This window comes from Hemiscyllium ocellatum, chromosome 21 (assembly GCF_020745735.1).
Source record: "Hemiscyllium ocellatum isolate sHemOce1 chromosome 21, sHemOce1.pat.X.cur, whole genome shotgun sequence".
NCBI classification, from domain to species: Eukaryota; Metazoa; Chordata; class Chondrichthyes; order Orectolobiformes; family Hemiscylliidae; genus Hemiscyllium; species Hemiscyllium ocellatum.
This window is the reverse complement of record NC_083421.1, coordinates 50,596,275-50,619,492: the sequence shown is the minus strand read 5'-3', so window position 1 is coordinate 50,619,492 and position 23,218 is coordinate 50,596,275. Positions and strand designations below refer to the sequence as shown.

Below are 23,218 nucleotides of genomic sequence, written 5' to 3'. Positions count from 1 at the left end.
TCAAATTAAAGCCCAGAATTGAAAAAAAAACCAAAATGAACTCTGCCTGATTGAAATATAGGCCCGGACTTTCCACTGATTGGACGGTCATTATTCTCGTGTCGGTGGGAGCTAAGCATGGGGACTCTATGGAATTCCAATCACAGCAAACTCCAAAGGAATTAGAGTGACTGAGTTATAGGATGTTACAGGATGGAAAGAGGCCCTTTGGCATGTTGTATTCATGCCAGTCATCAAACATTGATCTATTCTAATCCCATTTTCAAGTGCTTGGTCCATAGTGTTGCATGCTATGGCATTTCAAGTGTTTGTCTAAATCTTTCTTAAATGCCTTGAGGATTCCTGCCTTTATTACCCTTTCAGGCTTTGAGTTCCAAATATCCACAATTCTCTGGGTGAAAATATTTCTCAACTCCCCTGTAAACCTCCCACTTCTTACCTTAGAACTGTGCCCATGATTATTGACCCCTCCGGTAAGGGTAAAAGCTTCTCTCTGTCTACTCTGTGCCCTCAGAACTTCATACACTTCCATCTGATTTTATCTAAGGCTTCTCAACTTTAATTAAATCAACCCCAGTCTATCTAGTTTCTTTTCATAGCTACATTGCTCAAGCCCAGGCAACATCATAGTGAATCTCCTCTTCACCTTCCCAAGTATAAACATATCCATTCTGCAGTGCAATGACCAGAACCACATACAGTACTCCAACTAATTTCCTGGGAAATTGTATTTTCTGTTGGCCAATTCCATTACACCTGGAGCCCTCCAAAACGCCCTATTTAAGTCAAGATTTCAGAGTTCCAGTGAAATTAATTAAAACAATTAGAGGAAATGTTGGACTATTAAATGTTGCCCAATGCCTTAGAAATATAAAACTGACTCCACAGTTAAGTGTCTTACTCCCAACATCATCCCTTCCCTGATTTTGACCTGAACCTCTGCTGCGGGACCAACAGGACCTCACACCAGCCACCCTCCCTGTCGTGGACCCAACCTGAACCCCCAGCCCACCCCAACAGACCCAACATAATTTCTTGCAGCCACCCCAATCTACCTGAAACACTGCATCCCTTGCCTTTCCACCTTGCACTCTGAAAACCTATCCAACTGGCTCCCAACCACCTGCAGCCTACTTATTTGGCAACCTACCCCCTATTCATCTGGCATTCTAGCATTGGCACTCTACTTAACTGGCACCTGGCCCACATGGTATTCTACCTAACATCCTACCCCTATCCATGTGCTGTCCACCCAGATGGCACCCTACTTACCTCATACCCCATCCAGCTGGCATTCTGACCTGGTACTCTGCTCGCTTTTCATCTGGCATCATATCCCAGCATCCTGTACCCTCCCCAGCTGGTACCTGACCATTACCCCAGTATTCTTCTGGTACCCTACATTACCACCAGTTTAAAATCACATTTACCTTAAGAACTTATGGTTTGATCGCAACTGTCAAGGTAACCGTTTGGACCCTTAAATTTCTGAATATAAAAGCTGACTGCTGTGAGAAGGTGGCATGCTTTGCTTTCCTCTGCCAACTCTGTGCTGCAAAAGAACTGTTAGAATGGGAGTATAGCAGTACATTTCTAAGGGAGCCTCGAGTGCAATCTTCTCTCAGAAAGGGAGGATCCTGCTTTCATTAAAAAATAATCAATGATCAGCCCATAGGTGTAGTCACAACAGGGTTATATTCCAAACTGACATTTCCATCTGGAATGTGACCCATTGTAAAGTGCCCATTTTTAAGAATCATTGTATAAGACTGCTAAGTTCCAGAAATTAACTTTAGTGAGATTGAACATAGAAGTTAATCATGAAATCCATAACATACAGGTCTTAAATAAAGCCAATTTTTTTTCATTCATAATAAGCACCAACATTCTTTTTTAAAAGAAGAAATAATACTCTAGTAAGGGTATAAAATAGAACAAGATATCAAAACCAACTTTTAATCTCTTAGAATACTTCAAGAATTGTGTTCTAAAAAGAACTTTCATGTGACTTTACCCAAAAAAAACTTCGTAAACCTCGACCAGAAGTGATTAATTTTTTGCTTTTGTCTCAAATCAGATGGACATTGACTTATCAATAAAGGTTATCTATCATAAAACCTTTATTGCTTGTGCTATCTTAGAACTTAATGGCATAACTAACTCAAAATGCAAATCCCATCAAAACCAACTATTTCAGAACTGGGAATAAACTAGTTTATGGAAATAAACTAATAAACAAACAAACAGTCTGTTGCTAGTAAATTACATTCTATTGAGGTACTCAGTTTTATACTTAAACAAAAGTCATAGAATCATAGAGTGAGAGGGTCTGAAGGGGGTTTCTGCAGCAACAGGCAGGATTTGAGCATGGTGTGTTGCCTTTCTGATGCCAGGATTCAGGGCGTCACAGACAGAGTGCAGGGAATCCTCAAGGGCAAAGGTGAAGAGCCAGAGGTGGTGGTGCATGTTGGCACAAATGACGTCAGGAAGAGGAGGAGGGACATTCTACTGCGGGACTTCAAAGAACTCGGAAGAAGGCTGAAAAGCAGGACTTCCAGGATGGTTATCTCCAGTTTGCTTCCAGTTCCTCAGGCTCGAGAGGGCAGGAACAGGGAGATAATGGATTTGAATGTGCGGCTGAGGAACTGGTGTAGGAAGCAAGGATTTAACTTCTTGGATCACTGGGGTATGTTTTGCGGGTAAGGATAAATTATACAAGAGGGACGGGTTGCACCTTAATAGGTGAGGGACCAGCATTCTGCCAGGCAGTTTAGGTATGTTTAAACTAAGTAGAGGCGGGGGGGGGGGGGGGGGGGGAACAAACTTGAAATTCAAAAAGGAAGTTATAGGGAAAGTGAGAATAAGAGAAGTTAAGAAAGACAACAGAATCAACAGAGCAAAAAACTCAAGAAGAGATCGTACAATAGGGTCAAGTGAAATAGGGATTGATAGGATGGATGAGAGGGGAGTACCAAATTAAAAATATTATGTATGAATGCACGAAGCATAGATATAAAGGTGGATGAGCTTGAGGCTCAGTTGGAAATAGGCAGGTATGATGTTGTGGGAATAACTGAGACATGGCTTCAAGTGAACAGGGTCTGGGAAATGAATATTCAAGTCTATACGTGCTATTGAAAGGACAGACTGATGGGCAGAGGGGGTGGGTTGGCTCTGTTGGTGAGGAATAATATTCAGTCCCTTGTAAGGTGGGACATAGAATCAGGAGATGTAGAGTCCGTATGGATAGAGCTGAGAAATTCTGAGGGTAGAAGGACCCTAATGGGAGTTATCTACAGGTTTATAAACAGTAGTCTGGATGTAGGGTGAAAGTTGAATAAGGAGTTGAAATTGGCCTGTTGCAAAGGTATTACTACAGTTGTTATGGGGGATTTCAAAATGCAGGTAGACTGGGAGAATCAGAATGGTATGGACTCCAAGAAAGGGAGTTTGTGGAGTGCCTTAGAGATGGATTCTTAGAACAGCTTGTATTTATATTAGGCAGGAAATGGTGTTGCATAGACTGTTAGGTCTGAAGGTGAAAGTGCCGACTGCAGATGCTGGAGATTAGAGTCAAGATTAGAGTAGTGCTGGAAAAGCACAGCAGGTCAGGCAACATCCGAAGAGCAGGAAAATCAATGTTTTAGGCAGGATCCCTTGTCGATGTCGATTTTCCTGCTCCTCGGATGCTTACCTGCTGTGCTTTTTCCAGCACCACCTCTAGTCTTGACTGTTAAATCTGAAAACTGATAAGTCCCTGGGACTTGATGGTCTGCACCCAGGGTACTTAAGGAGGCGGCTCTAGAAATCGTGGAAGGATTGGTAATTATTTTCCAATATTCTGTAGATTCAGGATCAGTTCCTGTGGATTGGAGGGTGGCTAATGATGTCCCACTTTTCAAGAAAGAAAACAGGGAATTATAGACCGGTTAGCCTGAGGTCAGTGGTGAGAAATATGCTGGTGTCAATTATAAAAGATGAAATTAAAACTCATTTGGATAGCAGTAACAGGATAGGCCAGAGTCAGCATGGATTTATGAAGGGGAAATTGTGCTTGACTAAGCCTCTGGAATTTTTTGAGGATGTAACTATGAAGATGGACAAGGGAGAGCCAGTGAATGTAGTGTACCTGGACTTTCAGAAAGCCTTTGATAAAGTCACACATAGGAGATTAGTGAGCAAAATTAGGGCACGTGGTACTGGGAGCAAAATATTGACTTGGACTGAAAATTGGCTGGCTGACAGGAAGCAAAGAGTAGTGATAAATGAGTCCCTTTCGGAATGGTAGGCAGTGACCAATGGGGTACCACAAGGTTTGGTGCGGCTGTTTACAATATACATTAATGATATAGCTGAAGGTATTAAAAGTAATATTAGTAAATTTGCTGATGACACAAAGCTGGGTGGTAGGGTGAAATATGAGGAAGATGTTATGAGAATACAGGATGACTTGGACAGGCTAGGTGAGTAGACGGATGCATGGCAGATGCAGTTTAATATGGATAAGTGTATGGTTATCCACTTTGGTGGCAAGAACAGGAAGGCAGATTACTACCTAAATGGAGTTGAGTTAGGTAAATGGGAAATACAATGAGATCTAGGTGTTCTTATACATCAGTCAATTAAAGCAAGCATGCAGGTACAGAAGGCAGTGAAGAAAGCTAATGGCATGCTAGCCTTCGTAACAAGAGGAATTGATTATAGAAGCAAAGAGGTCCTTCTGCAGCTGTACAGGGCCCTGGTGAGACCACACTTGGAGTACTGTGTGCAGTTTTGGTCACCAAATTTGAGGAAGGACATTCTGGCTATTGAGGAAGTGCAGTGTAGGTCAATTCCCAGAATGGCGGGACTGTCATATGTTGAAAGATTGGAGCGACAGTGCTTGTACGCACTTGAGTTTAGAACAGAGTTGAGAAGAAACTTCTTCACATAGAGAGTGCTGAATATATGGAATGCTGTGCCCCAGAAGGCAGTGGCAGCCAAATCTCTGACTACTTTAAAGAAAGAGATTGATAGAGCTCTTAAAGATAGTGGAATCAAGGGTTATTGGGAAAAGGCAGGAACAGGATACTGATTGCAGATGATCAGCCATGATCACAATGAATGATGGTGCTGGTTCGAAGGGCCGAATGGCCTACTCCTGCACCTATTGTCTATAGACATGTACACCACGGAAACACACCCTTCGGTCCAACTAGTCCATGCCGACCAGATATTCTAACCCATCTAGTCCCAATTGCCAGCACTTGGCCATATCCCTGTAAACCCTTCCTATTCATATACACATCCAGATGCTTTTTAAATGTTGTAATTGTACCAGTCTCCACTACTTCCTGTGGCAGCTCATATGTGCACCACCCTCTACGTGAAAAAGTTACCCCTTAGGTCCCTTTTAAATTTTCCCCCCTTTCCCTAAACCTGTGCCCTGTAGTTATGGACTCTCCCACCCCGGGGAAAATACTCTGTCTATTTTCCCTATCCATGCCCCTCATGATTTTATAAACCTCTATAAAGTCACCCTTCAGCCTCTGACACACCAGGGAAAACAGCCCCAGCCTATTCAGCCTCTCCCAATAGCTCAAATCTTCCAACCCTGGCAACATCCTTGTAAATCTTTGCTGAACCTTTTCAAGTTTCACAACATCCTTCCGATAGGAAGGAGACCAGAATTGCAAGCAATATTCCAACAGTGGCCTAACCAATGTCCTGTACAGACGCAACATGATCTCCCAACTCCTGTACTCCATATTTTATTCAGTAAAGGAAAGCATACCAAACGCCGCCTTCACTATCCTATTTACCTGCGACTCCACTTTCAAGTAACTATGAACCTGCAATCCAAGGTTCTTTGTTCAGCAACACTCCCTAGGACCTTACTATTGGGTATATATGTCCTGCTCTAATTTGCCTTTCCAAAATGCAGCACCTGGCATTTATCTAAATTAAACTCCATCCACTACTCCTCAGCCCATTGGCCCATCTGATCAAGATCCCATTGTAATCGGAGGTAACCTTCTTCCATGTCCACTACACCTCCAATTTTGGTGTCTGTTTTCATGGACATCAGAAGAGTTTTAATTTTGTACATTTGACTCTTCTGGCAGTGTATTTAGATTGTGAATGAATGTGCATGCCAGATATATAGAATATCTCAATGTATGTGTAATTGGCAAATTTTTTGTATTGAAGACCAGTAGGATCTATGGAAAACTTCAGAAGCTGGAAATCTGAAATGGAAACAGCAGATCAAGCAAGAGAGAAACTGTTTCACAAATGTTGGCAGGCTTGCTGAGTATTTCCAGTGTTCACCTATCATTTTGGATTCATGTAAATTTTAATGCATTCCTCACTACATGTTGGTTTCTGTAAAATAGAGACAAGATTTTTTTAACAGTATCATTAAAATGATTATTGATATCAGAATAGGCTTGCTGAGTTGAGCTCAAATCTTTTAAGTGTTTATTGTCTTTTGAAGTACTCCTAAAATGAAATTTCTCTTCGTGATGCACATTGATGATCACACAGACCCTTAAATCACAAGCCGGTATAAAGTAACCTTCATTAAAGCTGAAAAATAAATGGCCATTCCAACGTTATGCTATCATTTGTATCCAGATCAGATGCTTGCAATCTCTTTAGTTCACAGCACCAGATTGAATAGTTAAAATAAATGTATAATCATATCAACACACCCTGTTTAAATAACTTGGTTTACTGCCACATGCATTCGCCTTGGGAAGAAGGTAGCTCTATAAAGTGTTTTGTTTAGTTATATCTTACAAACAACTCCTTTGTCACTAATAACACAGTGAAACAGTGTATCAATGTCAACGAGATTATCTTGTTAGATAGTATCTGATCTATAATATTGATGGCAAGGAGATTGTCTGTTGAAGGTATTTTTCCCAGTCTCTCTTTAGCACTTACTGTAATAAAAAGGACTCATTCATTGGTAATAAATATGTGTACATGAGAAAATACTAATAGATTCGCTGAATGACATTGCTTCTGGCTCAACCTGTGGTGTTGAGGCATGGATGGATTTATGGAGTACTTGGAGACAAAAAAAAAGGCTGCAGATGCTGGAATCCAAGGTAGACAAGCAGGAGGCTGGAAGAATACAAAAGGTCGGGCAGCATTATGATCGTTCCCTTCGCCAAACCTTGGTTCGTGCCACTCTCCCCACTAAACCCTGCCCCCGACCCCCAGTTACCTTCCCCTGCAACTGGAAAATATGCAAAACCTGCTGGTACACCACCCACCTCATCTCCATCCAAGGTCCCAAACAGCCCTTCCAAGCCTCTCCTCCAACCTAGTTTACTGTATCCGATGCTCCCAATGTGGTCTTCTCTACACAGGGGAGACCAAACCTAAACTAAGGGAATATTTTGCTGAGCATCTCAGCCAGGCCCACAGGGGCCGACCGGACCTCCCAGTCATCATTCGTTTTAATTCCCCTTCCCACTCCCTTTCCGACGTGACCATCCTTGGTCGTCTCCTTTGCCACAACGAATCAAACCACAAGTTGGAGGAAGAAAACCTCATCTTCGACCGGGTAGCTGATAGCCCAGAGCACTCAACATTGAACTTCTCCAATTTCGAATAGCCTAATTTCCCATCTCCCTTCCCTTCCCAGCCCCCCCCCTCCCTTCCATTCCTCTTAGCCACCAACCGGATTCATTCCTCCCATCAATCATCCAGGTCATACCCTGTACCATGTTCACCTGTTCCCACCTCACCACCAAGTCCCTTCATCTGCAGCTCCCCTTACACCCACCTCCAGCCCTGAAGAAGGGTTACAACTGAAATGTTGACTTCTTCACCTCGTGATGCTGCCTGGCTTTGTGTGTTCTTCCAGCTTCCTTTATGGAATAGTTAGCAAGGTAACTGCAGCCAGTAATTATTAATACTCTACAGTTATTGAAAAACTGATACACGAACCAATCAGAGCTGAAAAATGTGTTGCTGGAAAAGTGCAGCAGGTCCAGCAGCATCCAAGGAGCAGGAGAATCGATGTTTCGGGCATAAGCCCTTCTTCAGGAATGAGGAGGGTGTGCCAAGCAGGCTAAGATAAAAGATAGGGAGGAGGGACTTGGGGGAGGCAAACGTTCCGCAAGTAGGCGGTCTGCCTCCTCTACATTGGGGAGACAGGCCGCCTACTTGCGGAAGGTATCAGAGAACACCTCTGGGACACCCGCACCACCCAACCCAACCGGCCTGTGGCTGAACACTAACTCCCCCTCCCACTCCACCAAGGACACGCAGGTCCTTGGCCTCCTCCATCGCCAGACCATGGAAACACGATGCCTGGAGGAAGAGCGCCTCATCTTCCGCCTAGGGACCCTCCAACTACAAGGGATGAATGCAGATTTCTACAGCTTCCTCATTTCCCCTACCCCACCTTATCTCAGTCCCAATCCTCGGACTCAGCACCGCCTTCTTGACCTGCAATCTTCTTCCTGACCTCTCCGCCCCCACCCCCTCTCTGGCCTGTCATCCTCACCTTAACCTCCTTCCACCCATTGCATTCCCAACGCCCGTCCCCCCAAGTCCCTCCTCCCTATCTTTTATCTTAGCCTGCCTGACACACTTTCCTCATTCCTGAAGAAGGGCTTATGTCCGAAACATCGATTCTACTTCTTGGATGCTGCCTGACCTGCTGCGCTTTTCCAGCAACATATTTTTCAGCTCTGATCTCCAGCATCTGCAGTCCCCACTTTCTCCTACACAAACCAATCGACCTGACTGCTGTAGCCATGATATCTACAAAAGATATATGCATAGACCATTCATGCAGAGCGTGGTACGTGTATGGAATGAGCTGGCAGAGGAATTGGGGGAAGCTAGTACAATTGCAACATTTAAAAGGCATTTGGATGGGTATATGAATAGGAAGGGTTTGGAGGGATATGGGTCGGATGCTGGCAGGTGGGACTAGATTGGGTTGGGATATCTGGTTGGCATGGACAGGTTGGACCGAAGGGTCTGTTTCCGTGCTGTATATCTCTATGACTCTATGACCTGCTTTATCCATACAAGACTTATCTAGAGTTTGAAGTAACCCAAAACATTAATTGCTGTTATATTTAAATTTAAATCTGATATTGTGATAAAGGACACTAGCAATAAATTTGCAGAATGGGCATATCGTTGACAAAGTAAAAAATGAGGTCTGCAGATGCTGGAGATCACAGCTGCAAATGTGTTGCTGGTCAAAGCACAGCAGGTTAGGCAGCATCTCAGGAATAGAGAATTCGACGTTTCGAGCATAAGCCCTTCATCACGAATGTCCTATTCCTGATGAAGGGCTTATGCTCGAAATGTCGAATTCTCTATTCCTGAGATGCTGCCTAACCTGCTGTGCTTTGACCAGCAACACATTTGCAGATATCGTTGACAAATCCATTTTGATAGCAATTGTAAGGTGTAAAATTTGGTAGGAAGGTTAAAGAACTCATATCTGCTTGGATGATTAATCTAAACGGGAACAATGAGCAAAGGAATTTAGAGACATAGACTCGCAAATACTAAAAATAGAAACGAAGGTTAATAAGGCTGAAAAGAAAAGCAAGCTGTGCATAGGAGGTCACTTCTAGAGAATTGAAAGAAATGAAAATCTTGTTGGATTGCAATGTGAGTACTGTGCTGACTTCTGATTTCCATATTATTGAAAAGAATTAGAAATAATGAAGATGAGGCAAACTCAATTGACAAAATTGATACCAGAAGGGAGAGGATATATTTATCAGGAAAGGTGGACAGGCTGAGCTCTTTCCTTTTGAGACCTTTTCAGATTTTGACTAGATTTGATAATACCTTTACCCAGAGAGTGATAGAAATGTGTAACTTGGTATCCTATGGTTAATGGAGGCCAACAGCATAAATGTGTTTTAAATGGGCATCTGGATATAAACAATAGAGAGAAAGGAATATATGAAAATTCTGATAAGTTTAGAAAAAGATGGGTGGGAGGAGGCTCATCTAGAACATAGATCAGTGGGGCTGAATGCTCTGTTTATGCGTGAAGCTGCCAATTTATGCAATTATTGTTATCTGAATAACTCAAGGGGAATATGTTAAATAAAGCCGCCACATTACTTGGTTGGCCAGCTTGTACATCATCTACTCCATAAGTGGAAACACTTTATTCTCCAGCAAAATCTTTTGTAATTTGAAAGATCTGTTATGTTTGATGGATAACCCTTCAGCCTTATCTTTACAAGTGAAAGAACACCAAGCCTGTTTGTAACTTCTCAGTTCTGAAATCATCTGTGTAAGCTATTGAAATAAAAGTAAAGTCACCATAGTCCTACTGTCACAGGCTGTTCTCTCATTAGTGAGTGACAACCAGTGGTTTAATTTGAGGGTCACCACACCTCAGGCTAAGGGAAAGTTTGAGAAAAGACTCCTTCATGGTAATCTCAGTCTTAATCTCAGTTTGAATTGTGTGACGGAATAGAAGAGGGAATATTGCCAAGTTTGAAGCCAGTGTCGGAATTTGCAGTGGTTCTCATAGTCTTGTGGCATCGCAACCGATAAATGAGCTTGGAAGCAATGAAAAGTAAACAGAATAAGGGATTGAAGCCTCCAAAGTCTAGCAATGGTAAATGAAAAGTTTTATGTCAAACTTTTTTTTTTAAAGAATGAACATGTACTTTATTCATACAATATTATCTATAACTGCATACACAAAGGTTTGCGTTTTGTTCTGTACAATCTATCCGATGAAGAGAAAAAACACCAACAATACACTGGAATTTTACTGACTTTACAAAGCTACCATGAAGTTGCAAATAATGGCCATTTTTAACTCTTATAAAAAGAAAATATTCCCACCTATCAAACGATTAGCTCTAGGGACACTATACTTCTGCGCCTGTCCATCTGCTCCATCATCTTCTCATTTTTGCTTTTGATGCACTCACTTACTTTAAAATCGCTCATTCTCTCCTACTCTAGTCAAATATGTTGCAGATGTAGCACAATGTGGATACATGTAAGGTCATTCATTTAGGTAGCAAAAACAGGAAGGTAGGTTATTGTCTGAATGGCAATGAATTGGGAAAGGAGGGCGTGCAAGAAGACCTTCGAGTCTACATTGTCGCTGAAAGTAAACTTTTTTTTTATTCATTCATGGGAGTCGGTGTCAATGGCTGGCTAGTATGTATTGCTTATCCCAATTTGCCCTTGAGAAGATGATGGTGAGCTGCCTCCTTGAACTGCTATTGTCCATGTGCTGTGGGTCACCCATGGTGCTGTTTTGTTGGGAGAGGGTGGCGTGATTTCCACTATTTTGACCCTCAATAATAATGGAACAGCAGGGTGCTGAAGGAAAATGTTATGTTGGCCTTCATTGCAGGAAGATTTGAGTACAGGAGCAAGGATAATTTGCTGCAGTTGTAAAGGGCCTTGGTAAGACCACACTTGGAGTATTGTGTACAGTTTGGTCTCATCTGAGGAGGAAGGTTCTGACTCTTCAGGAAGTGCAACAAAGATTTGCCAGACTGATTCCTGGAATGATGTGACTGATGTGGAGAGAGACTTGATCAGTTAGTACTATATTGTTTCGAGTTTAGAATAATGAGGTGGGGGTGCTCTCATTAGAAGCCAATAAACTTGGAAGATGAAGAGATGTGTATACAGGAAGGATGTTTCCAATGACCAGAGGGTCCAAAGCTTGGGGTCACAGTTTAAGGATACAGGATAGGCCATTTAGGACTGAGATGAAGAGAAATTTCTTCACCCAGCACGTAGTCAGCCTATGAAATTCTCAGCAATAGAAAGTGAATGAGATCAAAACATTGAATATCTCCAAGAAGGAGTTAGATATAATTCTTAGTTCTAAAGGGATTAAATAGTATGGGGAGAAGGCAGAAATAGAGTACTGAGTTGGATGATCAGCTGTGATCATATGACCATATTAAAAGACAGAACAGACAAACGGCTGAATGGCCAATTTCTGCTATTTTATCTCTTTCTATAACTATCTCCTGAGCTTAAGCTGCACTCCTCTGTAACTTGGACATTAACTCAAACTCTTCTATTCACCATCATTCTCTACCTATGCTCATGTGATACATGAGACCCAACTTCTGCTCTCCTAATCCCGTTCCCATTAAACTGCTGACGAGCACCTCCTCCTCTCCTGGTTTTTGTGAAATGAAATTGTAGATGGCTCCTTCTCCCCAGATACCATTTCCCTCCTTTTAAAAGCTATTGTTGTCATCACCTTTATTACAGAAAAAACAGCTTCTGTTTCAATTGTCCTTTAAATAACTCCACAGAGCTCAGTATCCCATCAGCAAGTCACCCTTTATTTACATGTGGAAAGTCTGCACACTGAACCAGCTCCCTCAGAGGAAGCTCTGTGTGTCATTTGTGACATTTCTGTTCTTATCCCTCAGCTAGGATTTCTGATTAGACCAGATTAACAGCCCCAATCAGGGAATTTATTCCGAGGTCCACTTGGCTAATCTCATTATGATCAGTACCCCTTCTGAGTCCAAGGATACAGGCCAGTAGGTCTTCCTGGTTGCTGAAACATTCAAGTCAGGTTCCTCCAATTCTGCCTCGGATACGGTGTGTAATGCATATCTTGGGCCTGGTGCACCTTGGAAGAAATTCATTGTCTTCTTCAGGCAGCAAAGATATCAAGGGATCAATATCTGCCGTGTCCATCTCAGAATCTGACGCCTGTTCAACGCTTGGTGGAAAGGGAGAACTCATGGGTTCAGACAGCATTTCTGACTGTTCTGACAAGTCAGGCACATTTTGCACCTGCCCTGTTTGAGAGTTTGCAGCTTTTGTATGATCCATGTGCTTAATCAGGACTGTCACACCTACCTGAACTGGACCTCACCTTGCATTGACCATGCCTCTCACCCATGCAGGGCCATTCCCATAGTTCTGACAGCAGAGTTTGTCCCCTGAAGTAAACTGTCTCTCTCACCTAGTGGAGACTTGTGTCTGGCATTGGGTTCCTGCTGCTGTTTCACATTTCCACCTAGATCTGGGAAGATCAGATTTAACCTAGTGTGGAATCTTCTTCCCATTAGTAAATATGCTGGAACTGTCCCTGTAGTTACATGAGGGTTGGTCCTATAGTTATATAGGAGACGAGACATTTGGTATGAAGTAAAGCTGTAGGCCATTTCTTTAAACCTGCCTTCAAAGTTTGCATTGCTGGTTATGCCAGACCATTGGATGATGGATTGTATGGAGCTGTCTTTACATGTTGAATGCCATTCAACTTTAAGGAGTACTCAAATTTAACAGCTGGTAAACATGGCCAGTAATCTGTGACCAACACCTCTGGGAATCGGTGTACAGCAAAAGATGTGCACAGTCTTTCCATCATCATCTGTGTTTGATGAATGAACTCTATGCGCCTCCAGCCACTTTGAGTGGATGTCCAGGAACTAGGAAGTTTAGAATAATGAAGTGGAAGAATTAGTGAATAATTCAAAGAATTATGTATCTGAATCCCTAGGTCTCTGCTCAACAACAGTACCCAGGGCCCTACCATTAATTGTATGGCCTGACCTTGTTTCTTTTACAAAAATGCAATACCTTATGTTTATCCAAATTAAGCTCCATCTGCCACTCCCCAATTGATCAAGATCTCATTGTAATCTTAAATAACCTTCTTCACTGTCTGACCTTGTTGATCCTTAAGGGGCCTTATTTTGTCTCTAGTTGGTCTTTTGCTCTTAATGTACTCGTAGAATCTCTTTGGATTATCCTTAACTTTATCTGCCAAGGCCATTTCATATCTCCTCTTTATCTTCCTGATTTCCTTCTTAAGAATTCCCTGACATTCTTTACTCATTTATTCCTAGTTGTTTATGACTAATATAGGTTTCTTTTTAATTCTTGACAAGAACCTCAGTGTCTTTCATTCATCCGTTGTTCCCTAATCGGGCCTGCATTATTTCCCAAGAGAAGCTCGTATTTTCCTCCTCCTTTACTTGGAACAATTATGTATTGATAAAATTTTCTTGAACACAACAAATTCCTAGCCATCCAAACCTTTGACTGGGACTGGTCTAGTGTTAATGTTAGGAAAAATAAAATCCCCTGCTATTTCAACCCTATTATTCTTACATATATCTGAGATCTCTCTGTATATTTGCTTATCAATTTTCCTTTGACTATTGGGGTCTATAGTGCAATCGCATCAAGATGGTTATCCCTTGCTTATTTCTAACTTCAACCCATATATTTTCACTGAACGATCCCTCAGAAATATCCTCTCTAATTACAGTAGTAATGTCATTAATCAAAAATACCTCTTCTCCTCCTCTATTCTCTCCCTTGCCATTCTTCCTGTAGCATTAAAACCCAGAACATTGAACTACCAGTCCTGTCTTTCCCTCAGCCAAGTTTCTTTAATAGCAATGACATTCCAGTCCCATGTTCCAATACATGCCCTGAGTTCATCAACCTTACTTGTAAGACCCCTTGCATTGAAATAAATGCATTTAATTCTTCAGATTTACCTTGTTATCTCACTTGCTTTTGTCTGATTTTTTAAAAATTAACTTGTTTTTTTTTCTGATTCAGAACCATCGTCACCCATCTATTTTCACTGCTACTTAGGAAAGTCATCCCCTTTAATAGTTTACAAGCTTCCAAAATGGAACTAAAAATCTCCCTGCCAGGATTTTTAGTTCCGGTGAAACCCATTCCTTTTGGACATATCTTTGCTACCCCAGAAGAGATCCAAGAATCTGAATCCTTGCACGTTGCACCACCTCTTCAACTAATGATGTGTCTTCTCTTTTATCTTTTTATTGCTTCTCTCATTAGAACGTGGCACCAGGAATAAACCAGCGATTACTACTTTTGAGGTTCTGTTTTTTAACCTTCTACCTAACTTCTTACATTCACTCTGCAAAGTCTCAAACCTTTCCCTAACTATGTAATTCCTACCGATATGTACAAAACACCTGTCTTCTCACTCTCCCCTTTGACAGTATGCTTCAAACGTGTTGAGACGCTCAGGACCCTGGCACCAGGAAGGAAACATACTATCCTAGATTCATGTTCACTGCCACAGAATCTCCTTTCTGTACCCCTGACAGGAGAGTCCCCTATAACAATTATTTTTTAAAATCTTTATAAACTCCACTTAACATAGGATTCATTCTTAGTGTCAGGGTCTGTCGACCATTAATATTGTCCTCTGAGAGACTATCACCTTCAATAGTACCCGAATGGAATATCTGTTTGAGGGGAATGTGTCTGTGTGTGTGTCTGTGTGTGTGTCTGTGTGTGTGTCTGTGTGTGGGGTGGGGGTTGTGAGAGAGTGTGTGGTGAGTGCAGAGTATCTTAAGTCTGTGAGGGGGTGCACACACACTTTCTCACACTCACAACCCCCACCCCAGCCAGACATACACACACAGACAGACAAAGACCCACATGAACACATATATTTTGTGGGGTGAATTTGTACTTGCAGGGTTACATTGCACTTTGCTCAAAAACTGCATACATTCATGTAGAACTCTGAGCGCAAAAACTGCATGAAGTTATGTAACTCTGATTCTACTCCAAAAAGTGAGATAACAATCTAAACATCAGGTCATAGATCGAGAACACAGGGGGCTAACACCTTCAACATATTGCCAAGCTATCACTATTGTTAACAGCTAACCCGAGAATGCAACTTCAAACAAAAAGGGTTTTGTGATTTACACGTGAAAGGAGTGAAACCATCACTGTATTCTAACAGATGAAAGGCTTAACAATCGATTTTTCAATGTATAATTTCAGTTCCATCACACTGCAAATTTTTGCTATAAATTCTGTGTTACGATCGAGCCCTCCACAGTCACCTGATGAAGGAGCGTCACTCCGAAAGCTAGTGAGCTTTCAATTAAACCTGTTGGACTATAACCTGGTGTTGTGTGATTTTTACCTTTGTGTGGGAGAGGCCTCCAGGTATTTGTTGAATTTCGATCTGGAGAAGGATTTTTAAAAGAAATGATTGAAACTTAACACTTAAAAAAATTTACATGAAAAAATGTATGTGAAGGAAAGATTGTTTGACGTATGGAGCTTATGGAAAGGACTGTACGTGGATGGCTCTGGAGAGATTTTTTTTTATCCGGAGATTGAAAGCTGACAATTGAAGGACTTGAGGACGAGGCATTTTATTGCACTGTTTCAGTTAAGTGTTTGATTTTTTTTTAAAAAGGTTTTTTTTATCTTTTGCATGATTAGGATGAAAATCTGTGGGTAAGGAAGGGCAATTTAATTTTATATATAAAGTGCTATTGAGAATTTCTTTGTTTTAGGCTTAATGTCACTGATTTAACTTTGTACACCCCAGTCCAACACCGGCATCTCCAAATCATGTCTCCCACACAAACTCCTTTTGAATAAAGTACTCTCCTTTGTAATGTAATACATTCTCTCCTTAATGTTTTTGCATTAATCCCCTCCAGATTGACACTCAACATGCCAACATTTAGGGAAAAAGGAAATCTCTCCTTTGCATGGTGTATTCTTTGTGGACTATAAAAATTCCAAAATTGATTTCAAAATAAAATTATTTATGTTTCTGATATATAATAACCACAAGAAATCTACAAGAGAGCCCACAAATCAGGAGCAGCTGCAAGATCCACATTACTCTCAGTCCACCGTTTTTGTTTTGTTATATTCCTTAACTAAATCTGTCAACTCTTCAAAGATTTTAGTGTCTGGTGCTCCAAATAACTGTCAAAGCTCTGGGTCCATAAGCTCTTCATCTGCCCAGTGTCTTTGGTGGAAACAATGCTGCATTCTTTCCACATTCTAGACCCAGTCTTCATGGTTTGATTTAAAGTGGGTGGCACAGTGGTTAGCACTGCTGCCTCACAGCGCCAGAGACCGGGGTTCAATTCCCACCTCAGGCGACTGACTGTGTGGAGTTTGCACGTTCTCCCCATGTCTGCGTGTGTTCCCTCCGGGTGCTCCGGTTTCCTCCCACAGTCAGGTGAATTGGCTATGCTAAATTGCCCGTAGTGTTAGGTAAGGGTGAATGTAGGAGTATGGGTGGGTTGCGCTTCGGCGGGTCGGTGTGGACTTGTTGGGCCGAAGGGTCTGTTTCCACACTGTAAGTAATCTAATGGTTTAGCAAGTCAAATTTCCCAAATAATGGCATAATGCCAGAAATGCTTACCTCATCTCAAAGATGACTATTATGAGTGAATGTCTTCATGAACATGCTTTATTCTTGTCACCACTTAAATCTTTCCACAGAATTCAGTATTGTGTCACCAAGTCACCAGCTCTCAGTGTGATAGGATATCTGACACTCTTATCTGTCAGACAGGGGCTGATTAGGGTTGTTAATCTGGTCCAGTTAAGGAATTCATGAGGTCCACCTGTCTGACTTGTTGCAATCACTACAATCCTTGCCCAGTACCATCAATCTCCAAGCTTTATTCCTCTCCAAAGTCTTGGAATGTGTTGACTTGTTCTGAATCTATGCTAATCTTTTGACCAACTCTGTGTTTGTACCTATCAGCCAGATTTCCACAGAACGTCCAGTGCGCTGAAATAGTCTTAATTTTGGTCACAACTAACAGTTTCCAACCATGGCCATTGCCCACCATAGTATTCACATGCCTGTCTTTCCTATCCGGCTAAGGAAAATGGCTTATGCTTCCTACCATTCTTTTCTATTCATTTGCAGCCACAATATCTCTGAAAATGGCTTCTTCCCAGCTGAGTTGGTATCTGTAAAATGCTTGCGATAGGAAAGCTACTTGCAGATGTAATTATCATTTGCATTGCACATTGTAAAGCACATATTTAGAAGGAATTATTGTTTTCTGATATTCATTTCTGAATTTAAGAAAATACAGTAATTTTTAAAATTAATATTGGGACCCAAAACTATAAACTTCGGAATACAACATCCTACAAACAAGAACACTGAAATAAGGGAAGAATATTGCTCCCATACGAAGACTAATCACAGCTGCATAATTTTAAACTGAAATTGTCAATACAAAGCATTGCATTCAGTCAAATGTTACCACATTACAATAATTATGATTTGGGCTCTAATTGTGATGTAATGGTAATTTCACTGAACTGGTCATTCAGAAGCTAAGTTTGTTTACTGCTCTGGGGTTATTGGGTCAAATTCCTCCATTGTAGCTCACGGAATTTTAATTGCAGTTTATTCATTGAATTTTAAACCAGTGCCAGTAGTGATGACCATGACAACTATCGTCAATTGTTGTTTAAAAAAAAACATGTCTGGCTCATTAACATCATTTAGAAGAAGAAATCTGGCTTAGCTTACGTGAGGCTCAAGATCCTCAGCATTGCAGTTGTCTCTTAATCACCTTCTGAATTGATCTAGCAAGCCACTTAATTCAAGTACAATTAAAGTTGGACAACAAATGCTGCCCTTGTCAGGGACATCCATTTCTCATGAAGTTTAAAAAAAGTTTACAAAAAAAGGTATGTAAAACATCCCATGCAGAAAACACCTTGATACTATAGCATCAAATTGTATTCTGGATCCCACAGACTTATTCATTCATAAAAGAAAGCTTGGCCATTAAAACATTATTATCAGTAAAATTATTCAATTATTATTATTTCAATTAAAATATGTTTGAATTATACAACCAGTTTTATGATTTCAAAACTTAATTCTGAAGTAACTTTGTCAGTTGTAAATATTTTGTGATTGTAACACATTTGTGTGGCTTCTTTTATTTTCCAGTCAAATTCACTTCATCTTAAATAGCAAACAATTTCACTCTTGCATTTAATAATTAATTGCATGACACATTATTCTTTTGGGATCTATTGATTAACACAAGTCTAGTCAAAATTTGAAGTGATTACTTATGCACTTATATTACTTGGTTTCAACTACGTGAATATATCTTGAATTAAAACCAGAATAGTTGAGCACATAACAGTGCGCCCATAATGTAGATGGCCTATTCTTCAGGTAATTTGTTTAGACTCCCTATGTACTTGCAAGATTTATTAGCACAACTGAAATTCTGATATCTAGTGTGCCTTCTGGTATAAGCAGAGTTCTGTGAATGCTGTAGTTGGATTAGCAATCATGTGAGCTAATTTATTTTAGAGACTGTTCAGAGTGGCCTTTTTTTTATTAAGTAACTTATTTTAATATTACCAACTTAACTACAGCTCTATCAGAAACAGCATTACAAACATTTCTATTTGTTGTGCAGTGGCTTTAGAATTTGTTCATATACTTTTAATAATTTGTGAAAACACTGACTGACCATACTCTCTGGGCTCAATGGAGTGGAATCCAACAGTGCACAAGAATCAGACAAGAGTACTCTGACTGGACAACACCCAATGGGAAAACTTGTTCCAGTCCAGGCTTTTCTTTTATTCATTCATGGAACTTGGTGTCGCTGGCAGGCCAGCTTTTAATGCCAATCTCTAGTTGCCCTTGATAAGGTTGTGTTGAGTTATATGACTCTGGCTGCTGGCAGCAGGAAGGTAATTCGACATATTAATGAACTCCTTGACTGCAATCATCCTGATCTGACTGGAATTTAGTGATGCCGCAAAGATTGTCCCTACTGAGATAGTTGAATTTGTGTCATTGCTGCGTGAGAGGTCTTGCTGTGTATGAGTGATTTTTGTTTTTTTACAAAATTATTCACAATATTTCAATCATAATTAAATGACAGTGATGTCAAGCTTCCAACATGTTGGTTAGGAGGTACTTTCATGAGATTGTTATGAAGTTTACCAATGGATATAGAATAAATTGGAGCATACCAGTATTTTTAGAACGTATTGCCCATGTTTTATTCTGTGAACGTTTCACAAACACCAAGTCCCCACCTAGACAACAGAGAGATGGCATTCAGCTAGCACCCATTCATTGATATTTCTTAATGGCTGCCAAGAGGGATGCATTAGCAGTCTTGGATAAATCAATGCATGGTCCAGTGGTCCAACTTGTTTTGGAGTGGTGAACGATGGTACAAACCTTTAACTTAACCTGACTGCACCAGAAGAAACTTTGAACCACGCCTCTCCTACAAAATGCTTGTGTTACATTGCAGAACAGATTACCCACTCTGCTGGTTACATATCCCAGTCGCTGCTTTTATCGAATTCATGCATGCATGCATGAGATAGACACATGCTTTTCTAAATCTATAGCAACTCAAAATTCTAAAAGCATTATCTGTTCTGCAGAAATGTATGTTCATGGTTATATCATTGAAATTTAAGCTAATCTACGACACTGTCAGGTTCACCAGTTCTTCTTTAATTAATCTGTAATTAAACTTGTTTGCATTTCCAATTTTGCAAAGGTTAATTCTTGTACATTTCTTTATTAGTCAGCAAATGTGAGTAGATCTAAATACTGTAATTAACACACATACTGATTTCTGTATTGTTCCAGTGGTTAACTTCTATGTTTCAGTTTTATTATTTGGTTCACTGGAACGAATCATCTTTCTGCATTGAAAACAAAAAGAAGTGTATATCAAGAAAGTGTCATAGACATATATTTTTAAGAAGGTCCACCTCGTGGGTATATGCAGATTTTTCAGAGTCATTTGCTTTATTACATTTCTCTGTTAACTAACTCCAAACTGAATGTGCCAAAAAGAATTTGATAAAAGCACGGAGTTTGTAAATTGAGACAAAATGATAATCAGAGTGTGCCAGACAGAGTTATGTTGTCAATTAATGTTTTTGAATCTATTCACACTTTTCTGACATTGATTTCCTTTAGGATTCCCTTTTTGGTCAGTAACGATTATTCGGTGAACTTTCTTGATAGACATGCACAATGACAATTATAATTTCCAGTCTTTCCATTCTCCCAATTATATCTGTCCAAAGTTTGTTTTTAGTTCTCTACATGATGGGTATACTTTTGTTTTCATGTTACTGCAGCAGATGTCTTTAGGCATTATAAAATGTTTGCACCCTTCCACTAGAATTTTATACGTAGGAATAAAGAACACATTTTAAAATATTTTTTGACAGTTACTACTGGTAGCATGTTAAATTTTTCAAGCCTAAAAGTTGAGGAAGCTATTCTGAATCTTTATGAAACACTGGTATCGTATCCAATTCTGGGCAACACACTTCGGAAAGGATATGATGGTATTAAGGAGGCTAAAAAAGATTTATACAAATAGTTCTAATGATGCTGGACATCGGTTACACAGACATATTGAAGAAGCTGGAGCTTCTTAGAGAAGGCTGAGAGGAGATTTGATGATGATGTTCAAAATCTCGATGGATGAACAGACCAGAGAGGGAAAAAATAATTCCGTTGTCAAAAGATTCAAAAACATTGATTATTTTGTCATTCATATTTAATCAATGGTAATACAGGAGAAAACCTTTAAGTGAAGAATGACTAGGATTTGGAGTGCATTGCCAATGGTCAGGACAATCGTGGCTTTCTAAATGGAATTTCATAAGCATTGGAAAAGAGAAAATTTGCTGGGTCATGTACCAGCTGTCGTGCTGTTGCTGAGAGCCAGCATAGTCATTGTTTAGAATGACTCCTAGCTGTGTGGTAACCATTTTATGACTCTTTTAAAAAAAAACACTAACTTTATAATGAAATGACTGAATTTTATTTGTATTTTGCAATGAGGGTTGGAAAGCAATTTATTTTACCCAAAAAAAGCAACTAGCAAAAGAGAAATTCCTAAAGTTCCATATTCCATATTTTGATATTCAGTAGTTAAATTACCTGCATTGTATAATTTCACCATTTCACTAGTTACATTTAAATTTTTGTCAATTTAAGTTTATACATTTTAATCAAATGCTTTTAATGCAAGTTTGATTGTAACAGTTGGCATGCGAGGTGAGTGGGGGAATTGTTTCTGAAGTGTGGGACATTTACAGGATAAAATTAATAGTAACAGGGACAAATATGACTTAAGGAGAACCAGCATAAAATTGTGAAGGGGAAAATCATGCCAAAGTAACTTGAGATATTGTTACTAAGTTTACAGATGACATCAAAATTGGAGGTGTAGTGGACAGCGAAGAAGGTAACCTCAGAGTACAAATGGGATCTTGATCAGATGGACCAGTGGGATAAGGATGGGCAGATGGAGTTTAACTTGGATAAATGCGAGGTGCTGCATTTTGGACTTATACACTTAATGGTAAGGTCCTGGGGAGTATTGCTGAACAATGAGACCTTGGAATGCAGGTTCATAGCTCCTTGAAAGTAGAGTCGCTTGTAGATAGGATAGTGAAGAAGGCATTTGATAGGCTTTCCTTTATTGGTCAGAGTATTGAGTATAAGAGTAGGGAGGTTATGTTGCAGCTGTTTAGGACATTGGTTAGGCCATCTTTGGAATACAATTCTGGTCTCCTTCCTATTGGGAGGATGTTGTGAAATTTGGAAGGGTTCAGAAAAGATTAACAAGGATGTTGCCTGGGTTGGAGGATTTGAGCTACAGGGAGAGGATGAATAAGCTAGGGCAGTTTTCCCAGAGCATCAGAGGCTGAGAGATTTATAAAATCATGAGGGGCTTGGATAGGATAAATAGGCAAAGTCTTTTCCCTAGTGTTGGGGAGTCCAGAACTAGAGGAAATATGTTTCGGGTGGGAGGGGAAAGACACAAAAGGGTCCAAAGGGATAACTTTTTCCACACACAGGGTAGTGCGTGAATGCAATGAGCTTCCAGAGGAAGTGGTGGAGGCTAGTACAATTGCAGCAATTAAAAGACATCTGGATGGGTATATGAATGGAAAGGGTTTGGAGGGATATAGGCCAAATGCTGACAAATGGGACTAAATTAAGTTAGGATACCTGGTCAGCATGGACGAGTTGGACCAAAAGGACTGTTTCCATGCTGTACATCTCTGTACCTCTATACCTTCTGGAGTTCTTTTGAAGCATTTCTGTTACCTCTTCAGAGGAATGATGCTGCTAATGTGGTGTATTCAAACCTCCAAAAGGCATTTGGTACAATGTCTCACAACAGACATTAGAAAATGTTTAGCTGTTTAGCTCATGGGAAAAAAAGGAACAGTAGCAATGTTGGTACACAATTATTTGAGTGATAGAAACAGGAAGAAATAGTTAATTGATACTTTTCAGCTGAAGGATAGTTTGTAGTGAAGTTTTCCATGGGTCATTATTGGCACCCTTTTGCCTATTTTATACTAGTGATCCTGATCTTGGTGTGCAGAGGACATTTTCAAAATTCCAGTTGATAAA

General features: G+C 40.4%; 1 protein-coding gene across 1 annotated transcript in view; it reads left to right on the top strand.

Moving 5' to 3' along the window:
* Nucleotides 1-23,218, top strand: part of dab2ipb (DAB2 interacting protein b) — a 358,016-nt gene that overhangs the window by 85,859 nt on the left and 248,939 nt on the right. The window lies entirely within an intron of this gene.